The 16886-nt window shown below is 47.2% G+C and overlaps 1 protein-coding gene across 1 annotated transcript in view; it reads left to right on the plus strand.

The window, feature by feature from the left end:
• prkn (parkin RBR E3 ubiquitin protein ligase) overlaps nucleotides 1–16886 on the plus strand; it is a 233418-nt gene that overhangs the window by 50004 nt on the left and 166528 nt on the right. The gene's annotated exons all lie outside the window — the stretch shown is intronic.

Below are 16886 nucleotides of genomic sequence, written 5' to 3' on the forward strand. Positions count from 1 at the left end.
TTCATTGTCACCGAGTCCAAAACCGTGCCCAGAAAGACCACAGTCTGGCTGGGATTCAGTTCGCTTTTGGCAACATTGATAGTGAGACCCAAGCATTTTAAATGACTGAGAATCAAATCCCTGTGCACTATTAGTTCGTCTCTCGACTGCGCTAGCACCAGCCAGTCGTCGAGATAATTCAGCACACGCACTCCCTGGCTTTTCAGCGGGGAGAGCGCCGCATCCATACATTTCGTGAATGTACGGGGTGCCAGAGCCAGACCGAACGGCAGAACGGTGTATTGATATGCCCTCCCCTCGAAGGCGAATCTCAAAAATGGCCTGTGACGAGGGTCGATCTGAATATGAAAGTATGCATCTTTCAGATCCATTGAAACAAACCAGTCCCCCGGGCGAACCTGCGCGAGAATCTGTTTGAGTGTTAACATTTTGAAAGGCCGTCTCATGAGAGCCCTGTTCAAACGCCTCAGATCTAGAATGGGTCTGAGCCCGCCGTCTTTCTTTGGTATTAGGAAATAGCGGCTGTAAAACCCCGAATACATTAGCGCGGGAGGGACTGACTCTATCGCTCCTTTTGCTAATAATTCTTGAACTTCGGTGCGAAGCACGTGATTCACGCCGCTTCTCACCGATGTCTCGATAACCGCCTGGAATTTCGGGGGTCTGCGAGCGAATTGGAGCGAGTAGCCTCGCTTTATAGTGTTTATGACCCAACTCGACACACCAGGGATGGCTTGCCAGGCCATCACTCGTGTGGCTAGGGCGTGACACACTGAATGGGGGGGACCGCCTAACATAGGGGGACCTGATACCCTTATAATGTGATTTGTGCACATACTGAGTGTTTGACTGACTATATAGGCTTTTGCCTGGGGGGAAGTCAGTGTTACAACAGGGCGGGGGCCGCCTAGTGGAGGGGGGACCGTGAACCCGTGTGTTGTGATTGTGAAACATGCTCTTTTTGTGCTTTATTTGGGTCGCCGTGAAAACGGCGTTTGTTTGCAGAGACGCGCTCACTGCTGCGGTCCTGTTTACAATAATAAAATCCCCAGCCGCCTGAACTGAACAGGAAGCTGTGGGAAGTTTTGCTGGTTTCTTCGAGGGTGGTCCGGCTAGCGCGAGACACGAGCCCTCTCTCTTTCCCCTCCGTGCTAGGACGACTTCGGAGGCGCCTGGTCGGCCGCGGCGCTGGGTCGAGGGCCTTGACGCCTGGGGAGCGGGTAGCGCTTAGCGGGCCTTGACTGGCGCTAGCTATCAGCCGCAGGGCGGGGCTGAGAGGCCTGTTTCGCCGGCTTGGCTGGATGAGGCGAAGGCGGAGGTTTGGGCTTGCTGGACGCGGAGCCCGAACGCTTCGGCAAGAAGTGTCGCATGGCCTGGGACGCTTTCTGTGCCTCCGTGTACCTCTCCGAGAATCCCTTCACCGCCGGGCCGAAGAGACCGGAGCTGGACACCGGAGCGTCGAGAAACCTCGTTTTGTCGGCCTCCTTGATCTCGGTGAGGTTAAGCCACAGGTGGCGCTCGAGCACGACCAAACTAGCCATGTTTCGGCCGATGGCTTGTGCTGTAGACTTAGTAGCCCGCAGCGCTAAGTCCGTAGCACTCCTCAGGTCCCGAAACGTCTCCGGGTCCGGGCCAGCCTCGTCCATGGACCGGAGGAGTTTGGCCTGGTAGACCTGCAACACGGCCATCGTGTGCAGGGCCGATGCAGCCTGGCCGGAGGCGGCGTACGCGCGTCCAGCGAGGGCTGAGGTGTTACGGCAGGGTTTGTTGGGATGAGCGGCTCTAGCTCGCCAGCTAGCTGCAGAGCTCGGGCAAAGATGAGCTGCCACGGCCTCTTCGAGGGGCGGCAAAGACTCATAACCCTTTTCCGCTGCGCCATCCACGGAGGAGAGCGTCACGGAAACTGCGGATCCCACACGTGCTGAGTATGGAGCGCGCCAGGCCTTGGTTAGCTCCTCGTGGACCTCGGGGAAAAATGGCGCCGGTTTGTGACGCGGGGCCTGCTGGCGCCCCTCCAGAAACCATCCATCCAGCCGACTACGAGGCGGCTCCTCGGGCGAGGCCCACTCGAGGTCGAGGTCCGCGACGGCCTTCGTCAGGATCCGAAGCATCTCGGCGTCGGAGTTCGTCCTGGTCGCTAATCCGCTGGCCACCGATTGAGAAGCGGTGACGGGGTCGAGAGAGCCCGGCCACTCGTCCTCAGAAGCGGCGATGGATAAGCTGTCGTCGCGCTCGAGAGATCCGCCGAAGGAGACGAGGCCCGCCACGTGAGGGGGGGGGGCGCTGGTCTCCTGCGAACCGGACCGGTGATGGCGTTTGAGTCGGAGAAAGTGAAGCACGCGGGGACGCGGCCGGCGTTCGTTCACAAATCTCCATACCCTCCAGTTGCCGTTGGCTGCGACGCTTCTTCTTCCTTGGAACGGAAAGCGTGGATGAAGCGGCGTCGCCGTCCCTGGAGAGAGCTAGCCGATTGCGCAGCGCGGATATAGGCATGCAGTCACAGGCCTCACATCCGCCGGCAGAGAGAGCATTCTCTGCGTGGTCGATCCCCAGGCAGGAAATGCAGCTCGTGTGCTGGTCTGCCTCGTGCAGACGGCCTCCGCACGTGGCGCAGGATGGACGAGGCATACTGAAAAGAATGTTAGCAATATAGAACAAAGGATATAATGTCGCCGGATAGCCACAGGTGAGACGGCGTCAGGAGAAATCGACGTGCAGGCGAAGTCTGCTGAAGAGAAGCACGCTCAGGCTGAAAGGCTTGTTCGACGGCGAATGCTACAGTAAAAAGCTCAGGGACATGTGTACTGTCGCTGAAGGAGTAAAATCTGCTATAATGGCGAATTTGGGGGTCTATATAGGCGGGGCACGCCCCCTCGACGGGCTCTGACGTTGGGCTAGCTTATTGGTTGTGCGTCAGAGTCGCCCGCGCCATTGGATGTGCAGTTGCTGCAGCACAGCCTATGAGCGGGTCAGACGCTCAGGGGGCTGGCTGTGCAGCTGCAAATGCGTTTTACATATAAGCTTCAGTAAATCGAGGAAAGGGAGTTTCCCCACTGCGTATAGCTACGCAATACGAAGTGACCGTTCGAAAGGGAACTGTTGTTACTAACATAGTTCAACGATTCTGTGTTTCCTAAAACCATAGTTCCAACAAGCATTTGCAAACAGCATCAAAAAGTTGTGTGGTTGGACCTGCAACAACTAATCAATACAATTGATTATTATCGACAATGAAAATAATTGACAACATTACATTAGCCAGTCACGTTGCTTTACAAAATTAATATGGAAAATAGTGGAAGATACAAAGTGAAAATATATATTTTTTTAAATTAAGTGTAGGTTTAAAATACTATGTAACACTTGTAATCATATTTATGAGAACAGTAACGGTAAAGGCACTATTGTTGGAATAGTGTCATGATTCTGCCCTTGTGTCTTTGTATTTCTCTTGAATTTCTCTATTTCTCTATTTCTCTTGTCTTGAGGCAGGATCATGACAGACCCATGTTTTGTGTACAAGCACATGGCCATTTGTTTGGGCCATGTGCTTGTGTTGTCTCGTTACGTTACCCCGCCCCCTTGTTATCCTCGTCTTGTCATTATTGTCTAGTCCGCTTCACCTGTTCTTGTCAGTAGTGTTCCTTATATCATCCCCTTGTGTTTGCTGTCCTGTGTCGGTTCATTGTCAATCAATGTGTAACCTGCCTGTGTTTGTGTCATTGCTGAGAAGTCCTTGTCAAGTAAGAGTTTTATGTCTGAAGAGTTGTATGTAGTATAACCCAGTTCTTAGTCTAGTTATAGTCTTGCTTGTGAGAAAACCTTCCTTACCTCTGTGAGAAAACCTTCCTTACCTCTGTTTTACCCCCTCGTGGGTTTTGTTTTCCCTGTTTTCTGTTATAAATAAACCTTGTGTGTTTGCATATTGTCTGCAATTGGGTTCATCCTTCCACCACATGACAAATAGCCCATTAATATAATATAAATACTATGTTCAGACAATTGAATGTGTGTGTTCTTCATACCTCGTACAAGTTAACATTTTGTGTTTTTGTTTATTATAATTTTGGTAACACTTTACAATAAGGCTCATTAGTTAACTACCGTAGTTAACATGACCTAAGAATGAACAACACGTCAGCCTTTATTAATCTTAGTTAATATTAATTTCAACATTTACTTATACGTTATTTAAATCAAAGGTTGCACTGTGAACTGACATGAACAAACAATGAACAGCTGCATTTTTATTAACTAACATTAACAAAGATTAACTAAAACAGTAACAAATGTATTTGCTCATTGTTATTTCATTAACTAATGTTAACTAATGAACTTTATTGTAAAGTGTTACCATAATTTTCAATTTAGTCAAATTGTAAGCAATCAGCTGATTTTAGGTTTAAAATGTAATGTTTGTATTTTAACCTTTTTTTTTTTTTTTTGCTTATAATAAACAGCATATCTACTGTAGAATCACTATATTTGTTTATAGGCTTTATATTACACATTGTTTGGAGGACAACACTGGGCAGAATGTGGAAAAACATTGTTTAAATTAATGGATTGACATTTTTAACTTTTAAAAATAATCTTTAATGTATAATAATTGTTTGTTATTTCATCTGATTAATAAAAAAAATCGCTTATCAAAATAATCGTTAGTTGCAGCCCTAGATTGAATCAAACATCTGTAAATAAAGCAAAGCAATGGAGAACTAAAATAACTCAAAAAGTAGTCCTTCGATGCCATGTTCAATAATCTTACAATAATCGAACTCAAATCGATTAATTAGCAGGAGTTATTACTCCATGACCTGTGTACATAACCAGCCAGTGTTCACTTTAAAACTCGTGAGCTTGCCTTAGCTCGATTCAAAACGGTCACATCTGTACACATAAAGAAGAGTCTCGGCTAGTAGGCTATGAGTGTGAGGATGTTGGAGGTGGAGATTTATAGCCTTTTCTCACAGCACTTGATAATTAAACTTATCAATTTGATGGCGGATCCAGAAAGGTTCAAACGACAATCACCAGTGACAACTAGAGACTCACTCGCTGTAAAATACAAAAGACTTCGTTCGGACTTTGGAGTAACTACAGAAAAGAGACACTGCAACCGGCCCATGCGAAAACAAGGATACATATCGGAAGGGCAGTAAATGCAGTCACGCAATGCTGGCGTTGTTAACATTAATAATTTGAGAACAAAGTATAATTTGCACGGTTTTGCGTGATAAGCGATTTTTAGGTTTAATCAGCGCGATTTACTGCAATGTCAGAACCAGACCAAAAGTGGATGTTACTTGTTCAGATGACATTTTCCGGTGAAAATTATTATGTTGGTCATACTTCCAAAAAGAATAGCCTAATCTGTGATTCTGAATGCCAGTATCCACACCGGCGGCGACTGACAGCCGCACATTCTCCTCAAAACATTGGATTCATCCGCGCTGTCCCGTGCCGAAGCACAACCCACGTAAAGTTGATAATTCCCCGAAAAACTGCAATAGCAGATTTCGAACAGAGATGGCGACAAAGAGGAAAAACTACGGACTGCAGCTTTAAGAGAACTATACTTTTAATTGTCCTTTTAATCCAAGACTGCTTTTTGCTCTTCCAAACCATCCATGTGCAGGTTTCTTCCTCTGTGTTTGTCTGCTCTCTCTCCGATATGATTTGTTGTATTTTTGGCCTGGTGTTGGCTCAAGTGTCATTTGTCTTCAAATATAGTCAACAGAATGCCTTTATTAGAGAATGTCATGCTTTAACAACAAGCAATCACTCAAACCCCTCTTAAAGAGCATTGCAAGACCCTCGGCTTCTCTCGTTTAGTAGCAATCAGTGCAAGCGTTGCCCCCTAAGTCAACAATATCACTGATGCAATTTCCTGGAAGAGCAATGGCTGAGTGATATTGAGTCTACATGACCAAATCTCTCTCTCTCTCTCTCTCTCTCTCTCTCTCTCTCTCTCTCTCTCTCTCTCTCTCTCTCTCTCTCTCTCTCTCTCTCTCTCTCTCTCTCTCTCTCTCTCTCTCTCTCTCTTCTCTCTCTCTCTCTCTCTCTCTCTCTCTCTCTCCCTGTCTTTCATTTTTTTAATATGTTTGTGTGTTTCCGGAAAAGACGTAATGTGTTAGTTCACCCAAAAATGAAAATTATCCCATAATTTACTCACGCTAAAGCCATCCTACAGTAGGTGTATATGACTTTCTTCTTTCAGCCAAACACAATAGGCGTTATTTAAAAAAATATCCTGGCTCTTCCAAGCTTTATGATGGGAGTGAACCTGAGTTTTGAAGCCCAAAAAAGTGAATCCATCCATTATAATAGTAATCCATACAACTCCAGGGGGTTAAAAAAGGCCTTTTGAGGCGAAGTGAAGGGTTTCTGTAAGAAAAATATCCATATTTATAACTTTTATAAACTATAATCACTGGCTTCCGGTATTGGCCGTACGCGAGTCGAGATCCGGCGGAAGAGTGACCTCTGACCCCACGCATGATCCCTTTAAGAAAGATAAAATGGCTATGTTTATACAGAAGCATAGTATAGTTGTCTCTCCTATTTTAGAGCTAAATACGATTTTGTTCACACAGTTCAGTTATAAACTAGAGAATTCTATAACCATCTATAAACAATTCTATAACTAATTATTACATTTTTAGCATTTGCTTTGTGACGATGCTGTATGTTTAATTTGAGCTAATTACCTTGAGTGTGGAGAAAAAATACCTTCACACCTGTCCTCTCATCCTTTCCAATTTTTTCATAATGTGGAATTTTTGTGGGTTTTTTTTCTTCAATATCAGTCATTTTTCCATTTTCGGTTTATCTCTACGCCTCTGGGGGCTCTGAAAAGGTTGACTTATTTCAATTAAAATAATAAGCACACACGATAACAAGAAAAAGTCCTTCTTCACCAAATCGCCATCATCTTAATGAAGGGGGTTGTGTTTTTTAGAGGAGGGACGCCACAGCCTGAATGTTAACATGGGTTTCTATTGTGTCTCTGATGGTCTCCTGTCCTGTCCTCGTCCTCGACCGCTGTTATCTATGACTCCTGTCTTTAGTCTCTCTGTGAGTCTGTCCTGTCCTCGTCCCCGACCGCTGTTATCTATGACTCCTGTCTTTAATCTCTCTGTGAGTCTGTTCTGTCCTGTCCTGTCCTCGTCCTCGACCGCTGTTATCTATGACTCCTGTCTTTAGTCTCTCTGTGAGTCTGTCCTGTCCCAGACCGCTGTTATCTATGACTCCTGTCTTTAGTCTCTCTGTGAGTCTGTCCTGTCCTGTCCTCGTCCCCGTCCGCTGTTATCTATGACTCCTGTCTTTAGTCTCTCTGTGAGTCTGTCCTGTCCTGTCCTCGTCACCGACCGCTGTTATCTATGACTCCTGTCTTTAGTCTCTCTGTGAGTCTGTCCTGTCCTGTCCTCGTCCCCGACCGCTGTTATCTATGACTCCTGTCTTTAGTCTCTCTGTGAGTCTGTTCTGTCCTGTCCTCGTCCTCGACCGCTGTTATCTATGACTCCTGTCTTTAGTCTCTCTGTGAGTCTGTCCTGTCCTGTCCTCTTCCCCGTCCACTGTTATCTATGACTCCTGTCTTTAGTCTCGTCTGTGAGTCTGTCCTGTCCTGTCCCCTACCGCTGTTATCTATGACTCCTGTCTTTAGTCTCTCTGTGAGTCTGTCCTGTCCTCGTCCCCGTCCACTGTTATCTATGACTCCTGTCTTTAGTCTCTCTGTGAGTCTGTCCTGTCCTGTCCTCGTCCTCGTCCGCTGTTATCTATGACTCCTGTCTTTAATCTCTCTGTGAGTCTGTTCTGTCCTGTCCTGTCCTCGTCCTCGACCGCTGTTATCTATGACTCCTGTCTTTAGTCTCTCTGTGAGTCTGTCCTGTCCTCGTCCCCGACCGCTGTTATCTATGACTCCTGTCTTTAATCTCTCTGTGAGTCTGTTCTGTCCTGTCCTGTCCTCGTCCTCGACCGCTGTTATCTATGACTCCTGTCTTTAGTCTCTCTGTGAGTCTGTCCTGTCCCAGACCGCTGTTATCTATGACTCCTGTCTTTAGTCTCTCTGTGAGTCTGTCCTGTCCTGTCCTCGTCCCCGTCCGCTGTTATCTATGACTCCTGTCTTTAGTCTCTCTGTGAGTCTGTCCTGTCCTGTCCTCGTCACCGACCGCTGTTATCTATGACTCCTGTCTTTAGTCTCTCTGTGAGTCTGTCCTGTCCTGTCCTCGTCCCCGACCGCTGTTATCTATGACTCCTGTCTTTAGTCTCTCTGTGAGTCTGTTCTGTCCTGTCCTCGTCCTCGACCGCTGTTATCTATGACTCCTGTCTTTAGTCTCTCTGTGAGTCTGTCCTGTCCTGTCCTCTTCCCCGTCCACTGTTATCTATGACTCCTGTCTTTAGTCTCGTCTGTGAGTCTGTCCTGTCCTGTCCCCTACCGCTGTTATCTATGACTCCTGTCTTTAGTCTCTCTGTGAGTCTGTCCTGTCCTCGTCCCCGTCCACTGTTATCTATGACTCCTGTCTTTAGTCTCTCTGTGAGTCTGTCCTGTCCTGTCCTCGTCCCCGTCCGCTGTTATCTATGACTCCTGTCTTTAGTCTCTCTGTGAGTCTGTCCTGTCCTGTCCTCGTCCTCGACCGCTGTTATCTATGACTCCTGTCTTTAGTCTCTCTGTGAGTCTGTTCTGTCCTGTCCTCGTCCCCGTCCACTGTTATCTATGACTCCTGTCTTTAGTCTCGTCTGTGAGTCTGTCCTGTCCTGTCCCCTACCGCTGTTATCTATGACTCCTGTCTTTAGTCTCTCTGTGAGTCTGTCCTGTCCTCGTCCCCGTCCACTGTTATCTATGACTCCTGTCTTTAGTCTCTCTGTGAGTCTGTCCTGTCCTCGTCCTCGACCGCTGTTATCTATGACTCCTGTCTTTAGTCTCTCTGTGAGTCTGTTCTGTCCTGTCCTGTCCTCGTCCGCTGTTATCTATGACTTCTGTCTTTAGTCTCTCTGTGAGTCTGTTCTGTCCTGTCCTCGTCCCCGTCCGCTGTTATCTATGACTCCTGTCTTTAGTCTCTCTGTGAGTCTGTCCTGTCCTCGTCCCCGACCGCTGTTATCTACGACTCCTGTCTTTAGTCTCTCTGTGAGTCTGTCCTGTCCTGTCCTCGTCCCCGTCCGCTGTTATCTATGACTCCTGTCTTTAGTCTCTCTGTGAGTCTGTCCTGTCCTCGTCCCCGACCGCTGTTATCTATGACTCCTGTCTTTAGTCTCTCTGTGAGTCTGTCCTGTCCTCGTCCCCGACCGCTGTTATCTATGACTCCTGTCTTTAGTCTCTCTGTGAGTCTGTCCTGTCCTCGTCCCCGACCGCTGTTATCTATGACTCCTGTCTTTAGTCTCTCTGTGAGTCTATCCTGTCCTGTCCTCGTCCCCGACCGCTGTTATGTATGACTCCTGTCTTTAGTCTCTCTGTGAGTCTGTCCTGTCCTGTCCTCGACCGCTGTTATCTATGACTCCTGTCTTTAGTCTCGTCTGTGAGTCTGTCCTGTCCTGTCCCCGACCGCTGTTATCTATGACTCCTGTCTTTAGTCTCTCTGTGAGTCTGTCCTGTCCTGTCCTCGTCCCCGTCCACTGTTATCTATGACTCCTGTCTTTAGTCTCTCTGTGAGTCTGTCCTGTCCTGTCCTTGTCCCCGACCGCTGTTATCTATGACTCCTGTCTTTAGTCTCTCTGTGAGTCTGTCCTGTCCTCGTCCCCGACCGCTGCTATCTACGACTCCTGTCTTTAGTCTCTCTGTGAGTCTGTTCTGTCCTGTGCTCGTCCTCGACCGCTGTTATCTATGACTCCTGTCTTTAGTCTCTCTGTGAGTCTGTCCTGTCCTGTCCTCTTCCCCGTCCGCTGTTATCTATGACTCCTGTCTTTAGTCTCGTCTGTGAGTCTGTCCTGTCCTGTCCCCGACCGCTGTTATCTATGACTCCTGTCTTTAGTCTCTCTGTGAGTCTGTCCTGTCCTGTCCTCGTCCCCGTCCGCTGTTATCTATGACTCCTGTCTTTAGTCTCTCTGTGAGTCTGTCCTGTCCTGTCCTCGTCCCCGTCCGCTGTTATCTATGACTCCTGTCTTTAGTCTCTCTGTGAGTCTGTCCTGTCTTGTCCTCGTCCCCGACCGCTGTTATCTATGACTCCTGTCTTTAGTCTCTCTGTGAGTCTGTCCTGTCCTCGTCCCCGACCGCTGCTATCTATGACTCCTGTCTTTAGTCTCTCTGTGAGTCTGTTCTGTCCTGTCCTCGTCCTCGACCGCTGTTATCTATGACTCCTGTCTTTAGTCTCTCTGTGAGTCTGTCCTGTCCTGTCCTCTTCCCCGTCCGCTGTTATCTATGACTCCTGTCTTTAGTCTCGTCTGTGAGTCTGTCCTGTCCTGTCCCCGACCGCTGTTATCTATGACTCCTGTCTTTAGTCTCTCTGTGAGTCTGTCCTGTCCTGTCCTCGTCCCCGTCCACTGTTATCTATGACTCCTGTCTTTAGTCTCTCTGTGAGTCTGTCCTGTCCTGTCCTCGTCCCCGACCGCTGTTATCTATGACTCCTGTCTTTAGTCTCTCTGTGAGTCTGTCCTGTCCTGTCCTCGTCCCCGACCGCTGTTATCTATGACTCCTGTCTTTAGTCTCTCTGTGAGTCTGTTCTGTCCTGTCCTCGTCCTCGACCGCTGTTATCTATGACTCCTGTCTTTAGTCTCTCTGTGAGTCTGTCCTGTCCTCGTCCCCGACCGCTGCTATCTATGACTCCTGTCTTTAGTCTCTCTGTGAGTCTGTTCTGTCCTGTCCTCGTCCTCGACCGCTGTTATCTATGACTCCTGTCTTTAGTCTCTCTGTGAGTCTGTCCTGTCCTGTCCTCTTCCCCGTCCGCTGTTATCTATGACTCCTGTCTTTAGTCTCGTCTGTGAGTCTGTCCTGTCCTGTCCCCGACCGCTGTTATCTATGACTCCTGTCTTTAGTCTCTCTGTGAGTCTGTCCTGTCCTGTCCTCGTCCCCGTCCACTGTTATCTATGACTCCTGTCTTTAGTCTCTCTGTGAGTCTGTCCTGTCCTGTCCTCGTCCCCGACCGCTGTTATCTATGACTCCTGTCTTTAGTCTCTCTGTGAGTCTGTCCTGTCCTGTCCTCGTCCCCGACCGCTGTTATCTATGACTCCTGTCTTTAGTCTCGTCTGTGAGTCTGTCCTGTCCTGTCCCCGACCGCTGTTATCTATGACTCCTGTCTTTAGTCTCTCTGTGAGTCTGTCCTGTCCTGTCCTCGTCCCCGTCCACTGTTATCTATGACTCCTGTCTTTAGTCTCTCTGTGAGTCTGTTCTGTCCTGTCCTGTCCTCGTCCGCTGTTATCTATGACTCCTGTCTTTAGTCTCTCTGTGAGTCTGTCCTTTCCTGTCCTCGTCCCCGACCGCTGTTATCTATGACTCCTGTCTTTAGTCTCTCTGTGAGTCTGTCCTGTCCTGTCCTCGTCCCCGACCGCTGTTATCTATGACTCCTGTCTTTAGTCTCTCTGTGAGTCTGTCCTGTCTTGTCCTCGTCCCCGACCGCTGTTATCTATGACTCCTGTCTTTAGTCTCGTCTGTGAGTCTGTCCTGTCCTCGTCCCCGACCGCTGTTATCTGTGACTCCTGTCTTTAGTCTCTCTGTGAGTCTGTCCTGTCCTCGTCCCCGACCGCTCTTATCAATGACTCCTGTCTTTAGTCTCTCTGTGAGTCTGTCCTGTCCTCGTCCCCGTCCGCTGTTATCTATGACTCCTGTCTTTAGTCTCTCTGTGAGTGTGTCCTGTCCTGTCCTCGTCCCTGTCCGCTGTTATCTATGACTCCTGTCTTTAGTCTCTCTGTGAGTCTGTTCTGTCCTGTCCTCGACCGCTGTTATCTATGACTCCTGTCTTTAGTCTCTCTGTGAGTCTCTTCTGTCCTGTCCTCGTCCTCGACCGCTGCTATCTATGACTCCTGTCTTTAGTCTCTCTGTGAGTCTGTTCTGTCCTGTCCTCGTCCTCGACCGCTGTTATCTATGACTCCTGTCTTTAATCTCTCTGTGAGTCTGTTCTGTCCTGTCCTCGTCCTCGACCGCTGTTATCTATGACTCCTGTCTTTAGTCTCTCTGTGAGTCTGTCCTGTCCTGTCCTCGTCCTCGACCGCTGCTATCTATGACTCCTGTCTTTAGTCTCTCTGTGAGTCTGTTCTGTCCTGTCCTCGTCCTCGACCGCTGTTATCTATGACTCCTGTCTTTAGTCTCTCTGTGAGTCTGTCCTGTCCTGTCCTCGTCCCCGTCCGCTGTTATCTATGACTCCTGTCTTTAGTCTCGTCTGTGAGTCTGTCCTGTCCTGTCCTCGTCCCCGTCCGCTGTTATCTATGACTCCTGTCTTTAGTCTCTCTGTGAGTCTGTCCTGTCCTGTCCTCGTCCCCGACCCCTGTTATCAATGACTACTGTCTTTAGTCTCTCTGTGAGTCTGTCCTGTCCTCGTCCCCGTCCGCTGTTATCTATGACTCCTGTCTTTAGTCTCGTCTGTGAGTCTGTCCTGTCCTGTCCTCGTCCCCGTCCGCTGTTATCTATGACTCCTGTCTTTAGTCTCTCTGTGAGTCTGTTCTGTCCTGTCCTCGTCCCCGACCGCTGTTATCTATGACTCCTGTCTTTAGTCTCTCTGTGAGTCTGTCCTGTCCCAGACCGCTGTTATCTATGACTCCTGTCTTTAGTCTCTCTGTGAGTCTGTCCTGTCCTCGTCCCCGTCCGCTGTTATCTACGACTCCTGTCTTTAGTCTCTCTGTGAGTCTGTCCTGTCCTGTCCTGTCCTCGTCCCCGACCGCTGTTATCTATGACTCCTGTCTTTAGTCTCTCTGTGAGTCTGTTCTGTCCTGTCCTCATACCCGACCGCTGTTATCTATGACTCCTGTCTTTAGTCTCTCTGTGAGTCTGTCTTGTCCTGTCCTCGTCCCCGACCGCTGTTATCTATGACTCCTGTCTTTAGTCTCTCTGTGAGTCTATTCTGTCCTGTCCTCGTCCCCGACCGCTGTTATCTATGACTCCTGTCTTTAGTCTCTCTGTGAGTCTGTCCTGTCCTGTCCCCGACCGCTGTTATCTATGACTCCTGTCTTTAGTCTCTCTGTGAGTCTGTCCTGTCCTGTCCTTGTCCCCGTCCGCTGTTATCTACGACTCCTGTCTTTAGTCTCTCTTTGAGTCTGTCCTGTCCTGTCCTCGTCCCCGTCCGCTGTTATCTATGACTCCTGTCTTTAGTCTCTCTGTGAGTCTGTCCTGTCCTTTCCTCGTCCCCGTCCGCTGTTATCTATGACTCCTGTCTTTAGTCTCTCTGTGAGTCTGTTCTGTCCTGTCCTCGTCCCCGACCGCTGTTATCTATGACTCCTGTCTTTAGTCTCTCTGTGAGTCTGTCCTGTCCTCGTCCCCGACCGCTGTTATCTATGACTCCTGTCTTTAGTCTCTCTGTGAGTCTGTCCTGTCCTGTCCCCGACCGCTGTTATCTATGACTCCTGTCTTTAATCTCTCTGTGAGTCTGTTCTGTCCTGTCCTCGTCCCCGACCGCTGTTATCTATGACTCCTGTCTTTAGTCTCTCTGTGAGTCTGTTCTGTCCTGTCCTCGTCCCCGACCGCTGTTATCTATGACTCCTGTCTTTAGTCTCTCTGTGAGTCTGTCCTGTCCTGTCCCCGACCGCTGTTATCTATGACTCCTGTCTTTAGTCTCTCTGTGAGTCTGTTCTGTCCTTTCCTCGTCCCCGTCCGCTGTTATCTATGACTCCTGTCTTTAGTCTCTCTGTGAGTCTGTCCTGTCCTGTCCTCGTCCCCGTCCGCTGTTATCTATGACTCCTGTCTTTAGTCTCTCTGTGAGTCTGTCCTGTCCTGTCCTCGTCACCGACCGCTGTTATCTATGACTCCTGTCTTTAGTCTCTCTGTGAGTCTGTCCTGTCCTGTCCTCGTCCCCGACCGCTGTTATCTATGACTCCTGTCTTTAGTCTCTCTGTGAGTCTGTCCTGTCCTGTCCCCGACCGCTGTTATCTATGACTCCTGTCTTTAATCTCTCTGTGAGTCTGTTCTGTCCTGTCCTCGTCCCCGACCGCTGTTATCTATGACTCCTGTCTTTAGTCTCTCTGTGAGTCTGTCCTGTCCTGTCCTCGTCCCCGACCGCTGTTATCTATGACTCCTGTCTTTAGTCTCTCTGTGAGTCTGTCCTGTCCTGTCCTGTCCTCATCCCCGACCGCTGTTATCTATGACTCCTGTCTTTAGTCTCTCTGTGAGTCTGTCCTGTCCTGTTCTCGTCCTCGACCGCTGTTATCTATGACTCCTGTCTTTAGTCTCTCTGTGAGTCTGTCCTGTCCTGTCCTCATCCCCGACCGCTGTTATCTATGACTCCTGTCTTTAGTCTCTCTGTGAGTCTGTCCTGTCCTGTCCCCGACCGCTGTTATCTATGACTCCTGTCTTTAGTCTCTCTGTGAGTCTGTTCTGTCCTGTCCTCGTCCCCGACCGCTGTTATCTATGACTCCTGTCTTTAGTCTCTCTGTGAGTCTGTCCTGTCCTGTCCTCGTCCCCGACCGCTGTTATCTATGACTCCTGTCTTTAGTCTCTCTGTGAGTCTGTCCTGTCCTGTCCTGTCCTCATCCCCGACCGCTGTTATCTATGACTCCTGTCTTTAGTCTCTCTGTGAGTCTGTCCTGTCCTGTCCTCGTCCCCGACCGCTGTTATCTATGACTCCTGTCTTTAGTCTCTCTGTGAGTCTGGTACTTTCACACTTTGCCTTTATGCTGTTTACTGTGTGTTTGTGTTGTTTCACTTTCTTGTCTCTAATACAAAATTATTTTAAAAAATGGAGGTAAATAAATTTATAAAACTAACATTTTAGGTAACCTTTTAAAATTGAATCAAATTAAAATTATACTTAATATTGTTTAAATAAATTGTATAATTATTATTAATACTTTAAGAAGTTCATTCTACAGTGCAATAGTAATGTATTTCTTTTATAATATCTTCAAGTTAAACTGAACTTTCACTTTTCCAGGTTGTAATGAAGACCTTTGAGTTTCTGTGTTCTTTGAGCTGTTCTGTGTCTCCAGAAGTTCAAGTTTATGTGTAAAATGTATCGGTCTGGTTATGGTATTTGCCCATTATGCAGACTGCATGGCTAGGTACTTGATTTTATACACCGGTGGCAATGGGTCTGATTGAGATTGGTCTGGCCAAAAAAAAAATCGCTGTTTGGATTTAAATAGGCAAATGCTTAAGAGTCAATGATTGGATCATTATTGCAGTGATTATTATGTTTCTAGCATGTTATATGTTTGGCAACCGTTCTTTTGCATTCGCAAAATGTCTGTGCTTAGAGAAGTTCCACACTTTCAGAGGTTAAAACAACACTGCATTCATTCAGTACACATGCACAGCAAATATTAATTTTTAGCACGAATATGTGTAGCTACACCTACTATGTCCAGGTTATATATAGTCTATTGCTTGGTCTATATCCTCTGTTGCCTTTTCTATACTCTGTATCCTATTGATATATCCTTTTTTATACCCCATATCTCTTTTTATATACCGGTTCAGACTGATCTCATGAAATGGCGTATGTATGACACGCCAATTCGTATTTCCTTTTTTGGCGTGCTATCAACACGCATAATCGCTTTTCAGCGTGTTTATCAACGCCTTTGACTTAACGTTATGTTACTGTATTATGTATATATAGATATATGACCTACCCCAACCCCGTCCCTAAACCTACCCGTCACTGGGGTTAATACCATTTATGAGTGTTCCCCTACCATCCTAGGAAAAGAAATATCGCTCCACAGATGTAGATATAGATTTTGCTTCGTTTCGCTCGGACATTTAACGGCGTACACATACACGCGGAATCACTCGGACGTTTAATGGCGTAGACATACACGCAAAAGATTTCGGCGTGGACATACACGCGGATAGCTCAAAATGCGTATAGATAACACGCCACTTGACTTGAAAGTGGCGTGTATGTTTACGCAAAGTCATGATGTCATGTTGCTTTTCTATAACCTATAGCCAATTTACCCCAGTGGTTCTCAAACTGTGAGTACAGTACATTTACCATTGGTGGTACACAGAAGGTCCCCAAGTGGTACATGGCACGAAACATTTCTGATTAAATAAATAAAATAAACATTTATTTCCTTATTTATTTATTTACAAGCTTTATACAGCTTTGTTCTTCTAAGGCTGTATTGCATAGGCCGAATTATTTTGAGATGTCAAGCTGTGCTCTGGTGTGGAAATACTGATAAGGACTCCTTGCATCAGAGTGTAATGCACCATCATTTTAATCCACATTCAAAAAAAGAGCGAACAGTATCAACTGCCTCTGCAAAAACTTAGGCACTTGATATCAAAAGATATTATATCTAAGATATTAATTATTTGACATTAAAGCTGATTTAATAGTGACCTGCTTTTGACTCTGACACTTTGCTTTAACCTCCAGTTGTGGTCAGAATTAATGGCACCCCTGGTAAATATGAACAAAGATGGCTGTAAAAATCTGCATTGTTTATCCTTTTGATCGTTCATTCCAAATATTCGCAAAAGTCGAGCCTTTCATTGAAGTAAAATAATTTAAAGTGGGGGGTAAAATATCGTGCATTAGGACGATAAAGACACACGGCCTCTTCCAGGCCAGATTTAGGACATCTTTAGTTGATTGGAAGTTCTTAATTTTTGCCCTGATGGTGGAAATGGGAAAAATAATGTTTATCTCCAAACACGTTGCCCACAATTATTGGCACCCATAGAATTTTTTATCAGTAAAATATCTCTGAAGTATATTCCCATTAATGTTTAAAAAAAAATAATAAAAAAATACAATTTTTGACTAGGAACATGACATTGTCTAGCTATGACTTTTGGA

The sequence above is a fragment of the Rhinichthys klamathensis genome, unplaced genomic scaffold, assembly GCF_029890125.1.
Source record: "Rhinichthys klamathensis goyatoka isolate OS25496 unplaced genomic scaffold, OSU_Roscu_1.1 h1tg000003l_1, whole genome shotgun sequence".
Lineage (NCBI taxonomy): Eukaryota > Metazoa > Chordata > Actinopteri > Cypriniformes > Leuciscidae > Rhinichthys > Rhinichthys klamathensis.